Source organism: Chaetodon trifascialis, chromosome 20 (assembly GCF_039877785.1).
Source record: "Chaetodon trifascialis isolate fChaTrf1 chromosome 20, fChaTrf1.hap1, whole genome shotgun sequence".
Taxonomy (NCBI): Eukaryota; Metazoa; Chordata; class Actinopteri; order Chaetodontiformes; family Chaetodontidae; genus Chaetodon; species Chaetodon trifascialis.
The window spans coordinates 15,948,968-15,968,573 of NC_092075.1; positions in this window are offsets into that span (position 1 = coordinate 15,948,968).

Here is a 19,606-nt window from a genome sequence, read left to right on the forward strand (position 1 = left end):
CACTTCTTGCCCCCAATTGACACAGATTTACCTTCAAACACAGTAACCTTAGAAACAGCTGTTAAACCTGATATTTAGACTGCTTTTCTCCCATCGTCCTTCACCAACTAACTTCAACAATTTTTTCACACAAACCATCAACCAGTGTCTGAGACCCCATCCGTCTAGACTGTTTAAAGAAGTTTTTCCCTTAATTGGCAGTTTTTTACAAGATATGATCAATTTGTCTTTATCAACAAGCTATGGACCACAGTACTTTGAAGTAGATGTAGTTAAGCCATTTTATAAACCCCCGCTCTTGATCCGGGGGTTTTTAGCCAACTATATCTAACCTCGCCTTTCTCTCTAAAATGCTTGAGAGAGCAGTCAGCAATCAGTTGTGTGAGTTGCTACATAACAATAGTTTATTTGAGGATATCCAGTCAGGATTTAGAGTGCATCATGAGGGACAGAGTGCACAGGGACAGCACTGGTCAGAGTTACAAATGACCTTCTAATTGCGTCAAAGGACTTGTGCTGCATTCAGCACCATTGACCATCATATCCTATTCCAGAGACGGGAATATTTACTTGCTGTTAAAGAAAACCTACTAAGGTGGTTAATAGTTTAGTTTATCAGTTTCAGTTTGTACATGTTAATTAGTCCTCCTTGCATGCTGAAGTTTGTCAGCGTGCAAGAATAAGGTCCACAACGCTCTGTGTGGGGACCAGTACTATTCACCCTGTGAATGCCTCCTGTAGGCAGTAACATCTGGAAACACCCCATAAATCTTCAGTGATGTGCAGATGATACCCAGTTATATCAGTGAAACCAAATGAAACCAATCAGTTAACGTATTCAAGCATGTCTTAAGGACATAAAGCACACCTGGATGACTTGCAATTTTCTGCTACTAAACTCAAGCAAAATTGAACTTATCTAGATTGGATTAATCCCTTTAAAATGTGTAATGGAATTCAAAATCCTTCTCCATAATTGGATACTATGAGCTCCGTAAAGAACTATTACACTATGCTCTGTCTGTCTCTTTATGTTTAAGAAAATGTTCTTTTTTGATAAACCTTAAAATCAGGACTGTCTCAGGCTTGCCTTGGACAAGCTCCTCGTAATGCTGCTGTAGGCTGAGACTGTAGGGGGACTTCCCATGATAAACTGAGCTTCTCTCTCCTCTCATGTGTATGCATTCATGTCCCATTACTGCATGTTACTAACCCAGCCTCTTCCCTGGAGTCCTTGTGCTTTCTCATCTCACAGGTTCCCATGGATTATGGCTGCACCTGGATTGTGCCAAACTGCCAAGGTCCTGCTTGACACCCACTGAGACTGTTAGTCATATCTCTGTTATTATTATGAAACACATTTCATTGTTATTATATACATATACTATCATATATTTCTCTCTCTTTGTCTCTTTTTCTGTCTCTTGGTCTCTATCTCTCTCTAAACCCACCCAATTGAGGCAGATGGCCACCTACCCAGAGACTGCTTCTATTTGAGGTTATTGCCGAGTAATTGTGCATGTGGGAATTGATGAGTATCTGTACATTAAAGAGTATGGTCTAGACCTGCTCTATACGGTGTCCTGAGTTACTTTTTCTGTGATTTGATGCTGTATAAATGAACTGAAAAATACACCATCCATATGCTATCATACTGTTTCATTAGTCATGTTACTATTATTGTTATAAATAAACCTGTTATTGTAAATATTGTAATTGCTGTGCCTCTCTCTGTTTCTCTTTCTCTCCCACTCTATCTCAACCCAACAGGCAGATGGCAGCCACACAGAGCCTGCTTCTGTTCAAGGTTTCTGCCTTTTAAAAGGGAGTTTTTCCTCATCGCTGTTGCCAAGTGCTTGCTCGTGTGGGAATGTTGGGGATGTGCATGGTCAAGACCTGCTCTATATGAAAAGTGTCATGAAATAACTTTTGTTTTGATTTGGCATTATTGTTTAAATAAGTTGTAAAATTAGTCACACACAGGCCATCAATTGAATATCCGTGAATACTTGAGTACCTTGTGAAAGTCAATGCAAGCTTGTTGGTACATTTCTAATCTCATGAAGGAAAATGCGCCCCCACAGATACATCAGTGATGCCCAAGGACAGCACCTCAATGGCAGTAAGCAAGCCAACATCCATGCCATTCACAGCCTTCAAACATGTAACAATACTTCTTTTTTTCTAGTGTACAAGACCCAGTTACTGACCTAAATTCTCATCTTCATGCTATTGTGGGCACTTGCTGTAGCTGATTAATGATCGAATACAATCATTCTCTGTGTTTATTGAGAAGTATTACACTCATTGTGTAAAAAGGCCCTCGCTGCCTCCCAGCCCTTTCTGTTGTTGCAAGGTTAAAAGCTACCAAGATGAAAGAACAAGGCTTGACCAGTCTGGTTTAACGGAAGAGGTCTTTTGACACAAGGTCAATCTTCTTTCTAAGTTAGAATGTGAAGTCTGGCTTTAACTTTGAGGTCAAAATGGAAACATCTCACCAGGGAGTGACAAGCATCTGAACAACAATGAATTTTCAGAACAAGACAGCCATAAAATAAGTAAAAAGAACACTAAATGAAAGACAAGTTCTTGTGAATAACAGCCGCTCCAATGCACACGCTCAAACTTGCAAGCACACCCAGAGAGAGGGATAGAGAGACAGGGGGAGATGGACAGATGCTGAACCAGAAACAAGCTAAATAAGTGATGAAATGGTCTGCTCTCAGAGAAGAGATGAAATGGAAAATGTGTATGGCAGCAGACTCCAGGCTACACACTCTGTGCAAAAACAATGTCCTGGTCACTACGGTTCCTTTTCATCTGCAGCCACATACTGCCTGTCACTCACTCATTAACAAATACAGATAGTGACACACACAGCCATGCACATATTAAACTGAATTTCAGGTGTTTTTATGTCAGAGGTCTGATCAGATGTCTTCAGCTGGCGGATACTTTGAGAGTCTCTCTTGAGTGTCCATCAGGATCAGCCCTACCTCAGGACACAACAGACACCTTTAGCTTGAATTGATTGAGTTGGTAATTATTATTATTTTTTTATAACAGAGATGAAACAAAAACTAAATGTCAACCGTCTGTCAATGTCTTCCTCCTTTTGCAATATTACACTAATTCCACTTGCATTGAAATACCTTGACAGTACACTGAATTACCCTAGAGCTAGTAAAATAATATAAAAAAGTGGCAACTCAAATGAACACTAGTGACGCAACTTGTAGTCAAAGAATTCACTCACGTAAGAAGTTACGAATCACAACAACTGGTATAACAGAAATACACACAATGGAAATGGCTAAATGGCTAATGGATAATGGCTAAAGGTACTGATAATTACTGTACTTACAGTACTTTTCCTCATACCTCAACTCTGCCTCCTAGAAGTTATGTTTGTATAACACGACTGTGTTTTGCCAGTTAAATTTTGTTGTTAAACCAAATTGCTGCACGTATTATGTTCTTTTTCTCCAGTGGAGGAAGCACAACATGTCTGGACCACATGTCTGGGGACTGTGGTTTGCATCCTCTCCTGTGTGTGGTTATTATGAGGCACATTGGGATTTGTGCTTTAAGTGGCTTATAACTTTTTCCATATTAAAAACCAGCATCATCATGTTAACCTAACCTCAACATTATAATCATTTGGAGTTTCATGAACTTAGCCTGTATTTTGGTGCTGCTTATGGTTAGCATGTTTTCAGCAATAACAACTCAGTGTGTTTACATTTTGTAATTACCTCTCTATATATATTGTTATTCTTAGTTGGTAGTTCACCATTCCTGTGCTGGATTTAACTCACCTTCACACGTAGGGGTAGACAGGAATCAATGCATGGATGTAATCCAGCATTACTGTTGCATGCTAATTGCAACTAATTACGAACAGCCTTGTTGCGATTATTCTTAGCTGACCTTTTCACTGAAATGTGCTTTTATTGCAAGAAGACACACTAATGTCTTGTATTTCTGATAATGTTTGCTGTAGTTTTGCACTGCCCTTGAGTTACCATGGTAACCACAAGTATCATGTAATCAGCCGAGAATGAAAAATTAAGGATTTCAACTTCAACAAAGTCCTGTGGGTGAGAACATGATCATAAAAACTCAAAGTATAATAGTTTCTACAAGCAGATATTGTATTGCAAGTTTGGATATTGTGGGAAAAGAAGTGGAATTAAAACAAGGGGAAATTGAGGTCATGGTTAAGGTCAGCCAAGCTTTGTTGTCGTGGTTAAAAGAAACCGATTTGCACTTTTGGTGCATGATGAGATGTGAACTTCTGACTTGCCCTTTGTTCACCCAAACGTCCACCGTGACATGCTTCCCAAAAACAATACCGTACAACGTCAGCCTTGTCTGCCCCGTGGTGATTCTGCCATTTTTCTGGTGAGGGTCATTCAAAGCTAACTTAAAAATCTTTTTTTTGCTTTCTAAATTGAAAACTTCTTTCAGAAAGACACAAATCCATAATCATCACATTTAATGTATGAGCTAGACACACTCTTTTTGGCAGCCAATCATCCTTAGTCCTCATGAATTGAATCTCTAATCCACTGGTACCTTGTGTGACTGCCTCACTATGACACCAATTACCTAATCATGTCAATATAATGCAAAAGTGAGAATCAGCTAAAGCAACTATAATAGTCAAAATAACTTTCTGAAATGGTGAACTAGAATGAAAGGCAGACCCATTACCGTGAAAACCTCTCTAACAGTTTTTCTCCTCCTCTCCTTTGCTAATGAAAACTCTCCCAGACATATCTGGGAGAGAGAATCTCCTCTATTAATTTCATCCTGCTCCCTCTTTATTGGTCCACCCCTAGAACCCAAATGAAATAACCCTGTCAGATCTAATTCTAGTAAGACATTGCTCTCCCAGCACAAAGGACACACACCGGCACGTTACAGAGGTGCACCTCACGAACAGGATCTCTGCTGAGCATTTCTGCAAAGCTTCACAGTACAAACCGCACATAGATACACATCTTGTGTTGTGGATGATTTACACATTTTACCTCCAATCTGAACATATATGAGCTATGTACGGTATGTATGCAATGTATGCTCCACAATGCTGGATGGAATATGAGTGCTCCAAGTGACATTTCATGTTTCTGAGTGCATCCATTGTGCTTGTCTCAAGTGCATTAAATACATCTATAAAGTCTTTAAATGCGGCACAGTTATGTCCTTTCAAGATCGGGATTATTGATGCTTTATTGTAGTGTTTATCTGTGCTTAAGGACCCACTGGAGGCTGTATGCAAAAATAATGTACAGTGGTATGGACTAATGATCATTATGAGATGAGCTTTCATTCCACAGTACATCTCTTTTTCCTTCTTGCAGCAGGTGCAGTTATGCTCTGCTCGCACGTGGTGCTCCATGTGCATGGGTGGTATGGGGGCGTGCAGGTGAGGGTTGGCTTCACCGAATACCACGGCATGATTAACGTCACCATTACCAGATGATTGTAGCAGGTAATATCCTCTTCCTCTCGCCTTGTGAGTCTTCAGCCTCGAATTAGGGCAATCCTTGTTATTGTTAGGAAAGTACCACCTCCTTTTGTAAAGCCCTGGGGTGGGTGCAGATCTCCTTTAGGCAGCTCTCATGTGCCACTGCAGCAGGACAGACAGGAAGGTAAGTATTGAGGAAAAACTGGGTCAGATTGCTGGAAAAAATGTTAGTGAAAAATTATTCTCCCTCAGCAAGAGTATAAGACTGTTTGCACCTTCCTGAGAAAGGTTTGTTTAGATGCAACATATTAGGACTTTTTAGCAGGACAGAATAGTTGTCTACTAGTTGTTTTCCCTAATCAGTGGGTCACTGCTATTATTTTTAAGCTCTAAGATAATTGGATGACGTACATTTGTATATTTGTTCCTAAAGCTGGTGGTTTGTAGCAATAAATATCTTCCCAATTATGCTTCTGACTTTCTGTAAGTGAAGAAACAAGTTCCATTATTTTTATATTTCTAAATGCACAGGGTCACTCATAGTGCAAAAGCAATAAAATCAACATCAAGCTCTTGCTCGCTTTGGCGCCCTCAGCTGTTTTTAGCTCATTGTTTTGCTTCACCAGTCCGTATTTACTGTATGGTTGCTTCCCAGAGGCTCCCACCAACCTCCTCATATAAAACTGTAGACAGCTGTTCCTCGCAAACAAGCTCAGACAAACTGACAATAAGTGTCCTGCTGCACTACCTGCCCAGCATGAAATGGCAGAGAGCATCCGTAAACAAGTGGTGGTGGGGAAGTCAACCATCTATAGCAAGACAAGAAGTTATGAGAGCAAACTAGAGCTAAAAACTGAGCGATTGTTTGGTGCACCTTTGTCAGGTGAGCAGACAGAGAGCTCCACCTGGAAGTCCACAGTCCAAAATTTCTGCTGGATGTATAAGAAGCTGTAATTTTCTAACACAACTGTTCTCTATGAAGAATACTGTGATGATTATTTCTGTATTTTCTGTGTCTTGTGTATTTCTTTATTGTCTATTTTTTCTCATTAAGGGCACCAGGCACTTTCAGGCAATACTTTATTCTGTGTTGTGGTGTAGATGCAATGTTTCTTTCCATGCATTACTCCCTATTTTTCCTTCTGGTGATGGTCTCAGCACTCCCCCCTCTGTCATGCTCTGCAGGTCTTCTGCACAAGTTCAGATTCATTGTGTGAGCAGGGAGCTCCCAAGAGGGAGTGGCTATGTTTGCACAGCAGTCAGGAGCTGGCTGCCCTTGCAGTGCATTCTCTAGAGTCTTCAGTTTCTGGGGAATTCAACTTGTATTTTTTTTACACTGCATTACTTATGAACTCTGTAGCTTGCTGCTGTGATGGAAGCTCACAGTTATGCACACTGAGCACTCAAGTGGTTACTTTGTAGCCACCCAAAGTAACATGGAGGCCAGCAAAAGCTCTTCCTTGCTCTAACACTTTTGAATGGGTGTGAAATGACAGCGGCATAAAATATAACTTCTGACTGCTTTAAAAAAAAAGTTTAATGTCAACAGTGTGTAATGGCAAACCCAGAGTCGAAGCTAAAATGTGTGTCCCATTTCAGGGGCTGGATCCTGTGCAGGATATGGCCCTCAAAGGACCAGAAGGCCACGTTTAACTCTGTGCCTCCTTCCAAGACTAGACAGTTGAACCAAAAGGAGACCAAACTAATGTTGCTGTAGGGCGCCCTGTGTCAACTCATAAGAGGCTTTCAAGTTTATGACCCTTATGGCCCTCAAAGGGCCTCAAATGGATGTCAGTGGAGAATTAGACCAGACGACCAGTCAGTGTAATATTGTGGAAACCCACAATGTTCAATACTAATCATATATTTGGAAATAATGAAACAAAGTTTTAAAACTTAGCTCGTTATTATGACATGTCTGTTCATCATTCTTTTTTATAATTACAAAATTTAATGGAGACGTCTGTATTTCATTATGGCATTTCTTTCTGACAACATATTTCATGTTGAGCATAATTTTATAAAGTCAATTTTCATAATGGTACATTTAATTACATAATGTCACTTACAGCAGTGTTGACTCCGCCCTCTCACCTTTCAGCCAATCACATCCCTGCTGCCTCTGAAAAGCTGAAAAACTAACCAGTTAGCTTCTGTTAATTACAGCAACATCAAAGTTGTTGCTTTATTTATTTATTTATTGATCATTGAACGCTTTCAAGCTCATGGGGCCACGTGAATGCACATAGTCCCTGTTTTTATGACAGGACACAGTGGCTCTCTATGGTCCTGAAACATTCAGACACGATCTGTCTGTCTTTCTCTGTGCTCGGTGCAAAAACAGTCAAGCCAATGCTATGTCCCAATTCTATACTTCATACTTATTGTGTAATATATACTAATCTCCATAGCGTACTGTTCTTTTTCCGTCTTTGTATGCAAGAAATCAATATACTGAACTGATTTACACTGACAGGGACATTAGTCAGACTGCATCTTTACAGTAACATTGCCAATAAAACATCAAAGACACAGCAACATGTTTTGTCCAAAACTTAACTGGTTTTCTGATGTGTTCCTGGAGCTGTTTTGGCAACATCCAAATTAGTTTGAATTAATGTCAATCGACAGCACACGACAGCTACATCAAGGCTTTTTTGATATGCACACTGACTGTTTTGAGCATACTCTCTTATTCAGTGTGAATATGACACACTCAAACCCTGCTAAAAATGAATGTGTATTATGGGACCCCAACTCCAGTCTCCCTTCATGTCTCTCTCCATGGTGCTGAAATATTTAAACCCAGTCCTGCTCAGTTAACCCAGTAATTCTTTGTGTCCCTGTCCATGGTGCTGAAATGGTCAAATCCTGCTTCTCTCTCCCTCATTCCATTTATTTATTTCTGAAGACATACTGTATGTAGTACACGCATGCAGCCCATATCATATCCAGTGTCACTTTTTTCTTCAGTATTCTTCTTCTATGATTCAATACAACACTCTTTTATACTTTTATTCACCCTATAGGAAGCGTCTGAACAGCTACCAAATGTCAGAATTTTAGCAAAAGTTATTAAAGTTTTAAACTCCCATTCCTTCATGATCTTAACATCATAACCCAAGAGGCCTTTCATTTGTTTAATTTGAACACACCTTTGATGCACAGCGGCTCGACGTAGCACTGTCTTACTTTTCTGGCTTTTTCCTTGTCCTTTTTTTTCATGATTTTTCATTTGTCTGAACCCAAGAGAACAAGAATGTAAAATATCTAGTAAGACCACCTTCCTATACACTTTTGAATAAATTCACAGGGTGAGCATTTGAGTGGTGCAATTAAATTGGTCCTGTGTTTCAAAATGAAAGCTTTTCAAATTCTTTGACGAAGAAAGAGAAAGAAAAGGAACAACAAAAAAAGGAAAACTACCATCCTTGTCTTGCTTTTAATGTGCACATAGACGCATTTTAACCGAATGAAAATTTGGATAATTGTCTGATGACTGGGACTTGTTTTAGTTCTTTCACGTTGCTTTGCCATGTTAATAGCTATTGCATAAGCAAGATGAAGTGTATTTTTTAATGAGGAAAGCCACATGATAAGCCTTCTGGGTTTTGGAGCTCTGTGAACGCCCGCGCTGGATATAAAACACTTACCAACATATAACTTATTACCGTGGTGAGTTAAAGCATTAGCAAAAGAGGGGAGACTGTTGATAATGGTCGATTTTTTTGCTCATTATACATCAAACGTCACCTTAAAGAATGTTTGAATTGGACTTTGAAGACATTTAATGGAGATTGTTGCAAGTCTAATTGCAAATAAAATTTATATCTACAATTGACGCTAAACTGCCGGCTAACATTAGATATCGTTTAGATTCATAGGTCAAGGGCAAAATCAGTAAGGTTAGTTATGTGTGTTGTTGAATAAATGCAGATGTTTGAATGAATTAAAAAAAATCTTACAGATGGCATTTTGCATAAAATGCATCTTACAGTGAAAATACTGTGAGTAGAAATTAAAACGACTTCAGGCAAAAATAACAATCTGGTCCTCTGTGAGGTGTCCTCAGCTACACTGTAACCCTGCTCCGTTATCCTATAGGTAATTTGCAGCGCCCCATCGTACCATGTCAAACCATCAGGTGATGCTCCAGACATCCCAGATGGCTGCAGCCGCAGTCTTCTATGAACCTGGAGCACTCTCTTTAGCATTCTCCTCATGTGCAATACCCCACTGAACTGCCACTTGCAACTTGATAAATCATTCAGCAGTCATTCAGCACAGACATTGGTGAAACTGCCCTGCCTGCTACTTTGAGCTCCAGGTTGAAATTACTTGCAGTGAGTCAGTTCTGCTGAAAAGCATCCTCGTATGGATTTGCTCCTCAGCCAGCTGTGAGTGATGCCACTTTTTCAATCTCAACTCTGGTGTAGCTCGAAACTTTTACGAGAGCTCATTGGACATTTTGTCCGGTGAGTTGTCTTTAAGATAAATCTGTAACATGTATCGTTTCATTTATCAGAGCTACGGAGTCCAATTACTCTGCCTAACTGCGAATAGTTAGCCTGTTTGTCAGACTCTTTATTTTTTCTGTCTGAATAGGCAGTTCTCTACCGAAAAAGCACTGGAACAGTATTTATTTTAGCATTTATCTCTGCCTCCATAATTAGTTAATGTACATGTAAATAAATTATTATTTGGCCTTATGAGCAGTAAAAGTTTACTAAATCAAATCATGTGAGCTTCAAGCAACTGAGGCAAACTGTGCATTGTCAAAACAGATTCCCGTTGTTTACAGCCTCTTTCTTCTCCCTCACCCACATACACATAAACAGTACACATCCAGTGTGATTGCAGGGTCTCTCTGTTACCTGATTGTTAGTGGAGAATCAACACCCGACATCCAATTAAAGTGTTCACTGAATATACTTGATATTTAGTTGTTTAGAACAAAATGTAACCCTCACCCCAACAGATTATCTTCCTTGTTTGTGTGCTCAGGGAAAACTTTATGTTTTAATGGAGAAAACTGTCAGCTTCACTATAAGGTTCTTTAAACTGTAGCTGTGGTTGCATGCTGGCAGTGTTTGATGAATATGTGTTAAGCGTTTAATAATCACAATCTATCATTTAATGACAGACAATTGACAGAAGCTGTGTCTACCATAGTCTCATAAATCACCCACTTAAAGCACAGCATCCACAGTGCAGAATTTGATTAAATTGCCCTGATGGGCCTTGTGGTTTCACTTGCTGATATTTACATTTTATAACCTGTGTGCAGATGTTTTAATATGTCATTTAGGTCATTTGTTCTTCATAATCTCAGTGAAACTTCCTACATAAATAGAGCATAACCCACTAATGAGTTGAACTGGATGTGGTGTTGTTGTGCATTGTGCAGTATTGCACACTTGCCCACAAGAAAAAACAAAACAAAAACTAAACAAAACACAATAAAAGATTTAATGACTTTTCAAAACCACCCGAGCTTTAGTTCAGGTCATTGTTAGACCTTGCTAATTAGTATAGAGGCTATATACGATCAATTGAACCAACAAAGTAAAACACTTAACCACATTAAAATGTGCCATTTTACTCATTAAGATCTTAATCAGACACACAAAAGGGTAATGAAATGAATTATACTTATCGGAACAGATACTAATTAGGGCACGCCATATATTGTAATCACTACAAGGTGTATGAAAGACACTAATGTGCACTTTTTTTGAATAAGGCTTCTGAATGCCAAGATCAAGGCTTTTACTGATGGCTGGGTAGAGGTGATTCGCCCTGTGTTAGAAAAACACAGTTAACATCAAACTTCTACAAGGGAACGACATTGTCTACGGTTGCTTGGGCAACTGCAGGTTGCCAAGGTCAAGGGGATCGTAGATGAAGATGGGAGATGCAACTGCAATCAAAAAAGCTCTGTCCAGTTTATGACAAAATAAAGCTTGTCATCCAAAGTCTTGCCCGTAGTTGTTTTCATTTATTGCAATCATGTTTTATGTAGTGCCTTCTCTGTGTCACTCTGAGGTCAATATTAAATTTGACGTAAGTGAGGGCGACAGAGGTCCACTCTCACTAAGTCTATTAAGGAATCTTCCTGTAATTGGGAGGGTGAGTCTGTGGTCAAGCCCATGTACAGCCGAGCGTCACTCATTAGAGGCCAATTTAAGAGCTAAAAAAAACCCCAAAACTTCTCATATCCACTTCAAAGGGCTGTTGTAATGCCTCAGTCTTAAGTGTTCAAACCTGTTTTCACACTAGCATTAATATGCCACTTCATGATTATCAAGTTGATAATATCCAAACTTTAGCTTCTTAAAAGCCAAGAGAAAAAAAACCCCTGTGAAAACAGTGTTTATGCAGCAGACATTGTTAGATCTTAAACACTGGTCCATGCTAAGATTCCCAGTGCGTTTTCTTCTTTATGTGTTGAGTATTTTTCAGCTTTCGAAATGGCTTTTAGATGACATTTTGTCCTTGTGAAGCTACAACAAGCTCCTGTGTATGAAAGGGGACTGTTCTCAATGTCTTCACAGGCTTTAAGTCTATTGTATGTCTCTTTTTCATTAGAATATTCAGGTGTAATACTGTGTAGGTGTAAGTCAACCCATAACCTTACATTTGTGCATGTATGTCGTGTTGCTTCTTCATGGCTTTGTATTGTGTTGTATGTTTTGTACTCCATGATAACAAAGGCACTGAATGAACTGAGCTGAAGCCAGGCTTATTCATTATCTTTGAAATGGACCAATAGCAGGGGTTTACAGGGTTGTCTTTCTGTTTGGGGTCTTGTTTCTGATGGCAAGCAAACATTAGTTGCTTGTGGTTAGGTTCAGATTTTTCTTAAAGCTCCTTAGAGCAGACTTAAATATGTAAATGAGCAAAAATCAAAGCTTAAGTTTAGAAATAAAGCATCATTGTTATTATCTAATAAGAATTTAACCCTGACAAACCCAACTATTGTGCATCATCATCACTGTGTAGCTTTGGTTTGATCAGATTTGACAAACAGTCCTAGCAACATGAGCAAACTACACCTCAACTACAGTTAAATTTCTGTTCAAATGACTAAACTCTGATTGGAGCATGGATGTACAGTACATGACATTGTATTTTGCAGCTCAGCCCCACCCACTTCAAAGCAGTGGGAAAAAGTGAGAAAGCCAGAACATTTTGTGTTAACGTACGACTCCACTGTTTATAGTATGAAGCTGATGGAGGTTTCAAGGCCTTCAATAAAATACTCACATGCCTAAACTGTATGTATGAACACTGAAAGCATTACTGGTCACTGAAATCACCCCGTCACTTACACTGGGGTCACAATAAGAATTGATGTTTCCAGGGCCAGTGTGGGGAGCAGGAATAAGTACAGCGATCAATAACATTACCAACATGGGAATATCAGTACTGCATTAAAACAGACTTGAAAAACAATTGGAACCTTTCCTGAATCCCAAAATGCTGCTTGTACTGTGTTTGGTGGTGTTACTAATTGGATATATCATCAGTGATTCTCAGGAACATTAATTGTGTAGAATTTTCTTTTATTCCAACGAGTACGAATTCTGTTGGCCAGTCATCAACTCAATCAGCAATCCCCACCCTCAAACCCTTTTCACATACTGTAAGGCATGGGTAAATATGTAATGTGTAAGTAGAAAGACTTTCACTGCCATCCATTACAACATGATATCATGGGATGGCGTATAAACCTCTTAAGTAATCTTTTCACTTTAATTAATTTAAGCTGTTAGCTGTTCGTTTGCCTCTTGAACCAAACACTGGTAGAAGTACCTGCAATTATCTTTTAGGTTTGGTGGACGAGTTATAAATGTTACCCCACCTTCCCTCATAATATGAAGCTCTCATGCTGTGCAATTACCTGATCACAGTTTATTAAGGAAACCACTTGGCCAAGGTGTTCCTCATTAAAATACCAGCATTACAGTAACTGTGTTTCAGAAAGGTGCTTTTAGTTTAATGGAGAGAGAGATGCTATCTTTCTCAGCTGGTAATCAGGAAGAACCTTTTTCTCTTTTAACATGAATGACTTTGCAGATAGTTCACACTCCATGAAGTGAACCTACAATAGCCTTTGTCAACCTTGAGGTTATCATGACAATAAAGAGACAGGCTGTGATTATGGTGCACAGGATATGAATGTGATAACATGAAGCGACAGGTCAGGGAGTTTATCTACACACCTTAATGCTATCAGCTGTGTTGGTGGCAGAAAGGAAAAGAAACATCCGCCATAGACTTCAGACTGTTTTGAATATCCTCCCTCTTTTTTTTCCTAGCACAGTTATATTGTGGTTATCTTTTGTTTATACAGTGCATCAACTAAATTATCATCATTGCAATGTATACAAATAACAAGACGGTTAGAATGAATTAAATGAAGGTAAAATAATTAGTCCAAAAATGCTCCACAGAAATACAAAATGAATTGATTAAATTAGAGGGATTTTCTCATCTAATTGCTTTAAATGACAGGAGACATTATTTGCCTTTCATCACCATAATGACACAAACAACTTTAATCTTTGAACAGAACAAATCTGTGTGTGTGTGTGGTAGGGGCTTCAAAGTATGTGTGTATGTGTGTGTGGGCTGAGGGTCTAGAAAATGATGTATGCTGGTGGTAGGGGTGTTAAAACAGCATCAGTGATAATGAAACAGACATGCACTGTATTTACATGAAAATGTTGCGGATTATGAAAATCCAAATGCTGTAGGATTTTAAATGGTTCACACGCTAACATTAGATGTAAGTTGTTAAATACTGTTCACATGCATCTCTTTTCATAATCTGATTGATGTTTCAATGGATGTTTTTATGATAAAAAAGAAAAAAAAAAAAACAGGGGCTTATTAGAGGAATCTTACATGGCATTACAGGGAAAAATGCAATTAGCAAGCTCAAATACACACTTACAACTGAGGACAAGTTATTTTTAAAGTGATACATATGTACAACTCCGCTCTCTATAGATCTCAGATAAAAAGTCTGACAGCACAAATGGCAGGCGCTGCAAAGACAGGTTATTGGAATATTTCTGAATATTTCCCAAACTCAGAGGCAAGCAGCAGGCACATCTGGATGCAAGCAACTTCATCATGTATGTTTCATCTGAGGCAAGTACCCGTGTGAGCTAAGTTTGCCAACTCTGATCAAAATCCTAAGTGCAAGGATGAAAGAGACACAGAAGAGTTGGGGGAGTGTTGGTGCAAGAGGAGGATGTGAAAGCCTCCCCCATTTCTGAGCTGTAGAGTGTCAGACACTAATGCCTCTGGATACAAGCTCTACTCTAGGGTATTAACTCAAACATGGACGACTAATGCCACGGGATAAAGTGTTCAGCCTCACTTACAGGGGCAGAGGCACTCCCGCAGGATCATAGGGCCTGGGCGGCAAGCATTAAATTACCACAGACTTGCTTGTGCCTGTGCCAAGGGATAGACTGGAGGCAGAGGTGCACAGCTCGAACCAGTATCCACAGCCTGGAGACTTTTGATTTCCAGATATGTAATATGGGCAGGATGCCAATACAAATATATAACAGAGGAGAGAGAATATATTGAGTTTGTGATGTTGGTGAGCGCCGCAGGTCTGGGAGTGAGCCAGATATCACTAACTTAATGTTTACAATATAACCACATAGGCCACAATGGGCAGTATCCCTTTTTGCCTTCAAAGCACCATAAAAGTGTGTTTAGAAAGTTATAGTTATTTAATCCTGGAACATGTATACTTTATACTTTGGCGACCCGTTTTGATTGACTGGAATAGTTTTACTGTTTAAGGCAGGCACTGGTTTCCATTCATTTCAATATGGTACGAAAGTGGATGGCCAAAACTTGTGTTAATGTTCAACACAGCACATTAGCTTGTATGACGAAAGAAACTTCATCATTATCTAGTCAGCGAGTGAGCATCATGGTGTATTTCATTTGTGCGTTTTTGGCATCACATTCATTCACCCTGATCAAAATGGGCTTTGTTTTGATCAAGGCACTAAAATTGATTGATTTTTTAGTTGCTGTCAAACACAGGACCCATCCATCCACTCCCAGCATTCATCCTATAGTCGTCTTGAGTGGCCTGATAACATGCAACATGTACACACATCTATAGGTTGTTTTTTTTTCTAGATTTTTCTTGCTGCCAACACATATAAAAAAGCCAAACCCAACAATTTCTTAATCCATCTCTCAATATTTTTCAATATCTGTACCTTGTGTTGCATTCCAGTTTGTTCTTACTGAAGACGTCTTTAAAAAAAAAAATCTTTAAAAGTGGGTCCCAGATATATCATTTCATGTTTGAAAAAAGGCTCAGTAATTTCCTACAACAGGTGGGCACTGTCGCTTTTGACAAAATGGTCCTGAAAGAGGGGTAAATAATGAATTTGCTGGGGACTATTTTCAGCAGCATATTAATAATTCATTAATTTGGTCCACAATAGTGAATATTCTGGCCATTAAAAACGTGCTACCCAGTGCTCTGTGTATTTTTTCACACAAGATTGGACAGTAATTGGAAACCAGTGGCCATCTGGAGCAGCATAAAAATAAATATTTTTTTGCATGTAAATGCATAATCACACAATGATGATGTTTTTGATAAGTCATTTTGTTTTCAAGGAGGTTCATCAATCAAATCCTTCACTTCAAAATCCTCAAAACCCATTTGCATCATCCACAGCCTGCAACTTTATGGTAATGGAGTAGCAGCTATCAACAAACCTAATTTAAGATGCTTGCCCAAATATTTTCCTAATTACTCTTCAATTGAGTCACTGGGGCTCCTTATTAATGATAAGATTTCTCTTCTCTGTTATGTGTCATGGTAGATAAACCCCCACAGCCACATCATAAAATCATTCATGATTTGTCTGAACTGCTGGCTTTGATTATGCCAAAATCTGATAATATTTTAATAGCGAGTAACTTTTAACATCAATCCCTGCAGCCTGTCTTGTGAGCATGAATCTGATTTCAAAATCTTTTTGAGCTTTTTTTTTATTATTATTATTTATAGTATTCAACAAACCTGCTTAGAATGGTCTCCTGTTGCTTTCCCCTTCGATCTCTCCATCTGTTCCATAAAACGTACATTGTCCAACGATTTCCAACTTTACTCTACTCCTTCCCTGTAGTGCTGAGGAGTTTGTTATTTATTTAATGCTTGATTGTATTTGATGCTCCACTTTGGAATCAAAACAATTATAATGAATCAAGGCATGTACGCTTCCCATAACCAAATGAAAACACTTGGTCTGTGAAGAGAGAATGTTGAAAAGCTGCACATAAATGCAACGCTGATAAACTCCAAGTGTCATCCAGTATTATGAATTACTTATTACAGAAATGTCGGCAGGAGATTAAAGATGTGACAGCGGCTTATTTCTCTGGCTTATTTTGAAGAACCATCGTCTGCTGTCTTTCTCTCTTTTTTAAGCGCTCGTTGCACTTTAACATCTTCACGGAGTACTTCAGAGTTTTTTGCCCAACTTATCTCCATGTGTTTTATGCTGAGAGTAATAACCAGTGCGTGATGCCGGGCAGATAGGCTGCCCTGGTGATACAGACAGCACTGACTGTGTGAAACTGCAGCTAAGGGTAAAAGTTGAGGGCAGCACAGTCCAAGTCTGCTTGTCATCAACAAAGTAATGCCGATTTAACCTCAGGCTAAGTGAGGAGAAGCACATGGGTGTGCTGTAAAGGCATATGTGATCTCATCTTTGCAGGTTATTAATGCTTGATTCCAAAACAAATAATAGCTTGACTTTGGTGCATTTAGTACACTCTCTGCATCAGGGTCATGTCTTCTTTCAAAACTGCTTTTGTTATGTTTTCACACAGAAAGAATTACGAATACATGCATTATTCAAGAGTGTGCAAAAGGTTAGTCTTGAAGATCCAAAGAAACAAAGGCTGATGAGATGTCCAGTGTTACTGCCACATGTCACTGCCACATGGACTAGCAAACGATTGAAATGAACGAACGAAATGAGGAATACTGGGTGTAAAGCTGGTCCTTAAATACTGTGGCAGCAGGTGAGTCTTAATTGCATGATGGGAGCAGACAGGGGAGAGACAGACAGGAGACAGAGGACAAGGAAACACAGAGACACAATCGTGAAAGGAGAGGAAAACTGCAGATTCCAACAGCTTTTGCAGTAAATAGTGTTTTGTAAGAATACTTGAAACAAATGCCAGTTTGACTTGAAGCATTATCACACAATTGTTAATTGTTAGACCCCCTGTTATCCTGCTGATGACCCAATCGGCAGGATAACATAGTTTGTCAAAGCCTCCTGAAACTGTTAACGATCACCAATAAAACTGTTGTATGACCTGAAACTCATCATGGTTTGGATGAAAAAAGGAGGCCTTCATCATCATAGTTAAAATGAAAAGTTTTGTAAAGGTTTCGAAATGATCATGGTCATGATTAGAAAAATAGACTTGACTGTTGTCAGGAAATGTAAACCACTGTCTCTCATAAGACAGTCCAACATAGCATAGCAATATGTGATTATGTAAAAGGTGATGACGGTGATGATGATGATGATAATTTTAATAATAATGTTTTTTTTGTCCATGTACAGCAGGGTTGGGGAACCATTTTCCTATCAAGGGCCTATAGTCAGTGGCACACACTACTTACAAGGACGTAAGAAATCAAATTGTATTAGTAGTATGGTAATTAACGCCGCACACCGTTCTGTTTCTGTACGCCTGATCATCAAAGGACTGCAAAAAACAAAGGTAAAACACAGAAATCCTGGTGCAATGCTGGTTGTTAGTTTTTCAGGTCATTCTTTTAGCAGTGATAAGTGTGATAAGTCAAACTGATATTAGCAAATCTCACATCTTTCCCTAACATTTTTACATGGCAGGTGTCCATGCACAGACTGCTTAATTCAAAGGATTTTTAAGATGACATAGGGACAGGTTTTCACTTGTGAAAGAATGTCACCATTGGTATATTCAGGTGACATTACACTACACATGGGGCCCTGAAAGGTTCAGTTTCTTATTCTTGCTCTCATTGTACAAGGTTCCACTTGGACTTTCACTAACTTACTATAAATTTTCATTATTATGCTGACAACACGGTTATGTGTGCCTATAAAACCTCGAGGCTGCAGCCAGCTCACGGCACTGAGAAACTGCACCTCAGATAAAAAGTAATGGATGTCACAGAGTTTTCTGCAACTACATGAGACCAAATCAAAAATAGTTTCTTTTTGAAGCACCCAACTCCATTTAATTGATTTAGTACGGATTTCTGGCTGCCAAAGTAAAGCCAGTGGCAATTAATGTAGGTGCAATTTTTTCAGCAATTTGGCTTTGATGTTTTGGTGTTTTGGGCTGTTCCATGCTGTTTCTTTCAACCATGGAATATTCTAAGACCGTTTTCATCCAAAATTATCTGGAAAAGGTCATTGGCTGGCTTTGATTTCCTCTCTTTCACAGATGACTGCAACTCCTGTTTCTGTCTCCATCAAAAGTCCTGCAGGAGCAGAACAATATCAAGCAATTTAGTTAATTTCTACCATTTCTACCAACAAGACATTTTGTTGTTGGTGTTTTTGTTGCTATTTTGGTGTTTTATCGATAGGATTTTTCCATGTTACATTTTATTTGGATTGTCCATGGACAGAATTTACAAAGTATATGTCACATTTCAACAGCAACATTAGTTATGATTCAGTATTTCAGCTGTTTTGCTTTGTCTGTATATGTTTAACAGATTATCTATTTGTGAGTCTATGTGACAATCCATTAACATTAACAACATTAACAACCTTCATATTCTCAGAATAAATTAGTTGAAATTTAACTGCTCACTAAACCAATGCTACACAAATATTCAACATGTTTTGTACACTCTCAGCTAATAAGCTCTTAAAATGTTGCAAATACTGTGTAAACTTTTTTTTTTTTTTTTTTCTACCTTGTAGTACAATTATCCAAATAAAGAGTTGGACACCCAAGAAACAGACTGACAACTCTGGGTTGGAAGCAAGGATGCAACATGTAACAAAGGTCCCATAATCCAACTGAGACTGATTGAATGGTTTGCATCTTGGACCA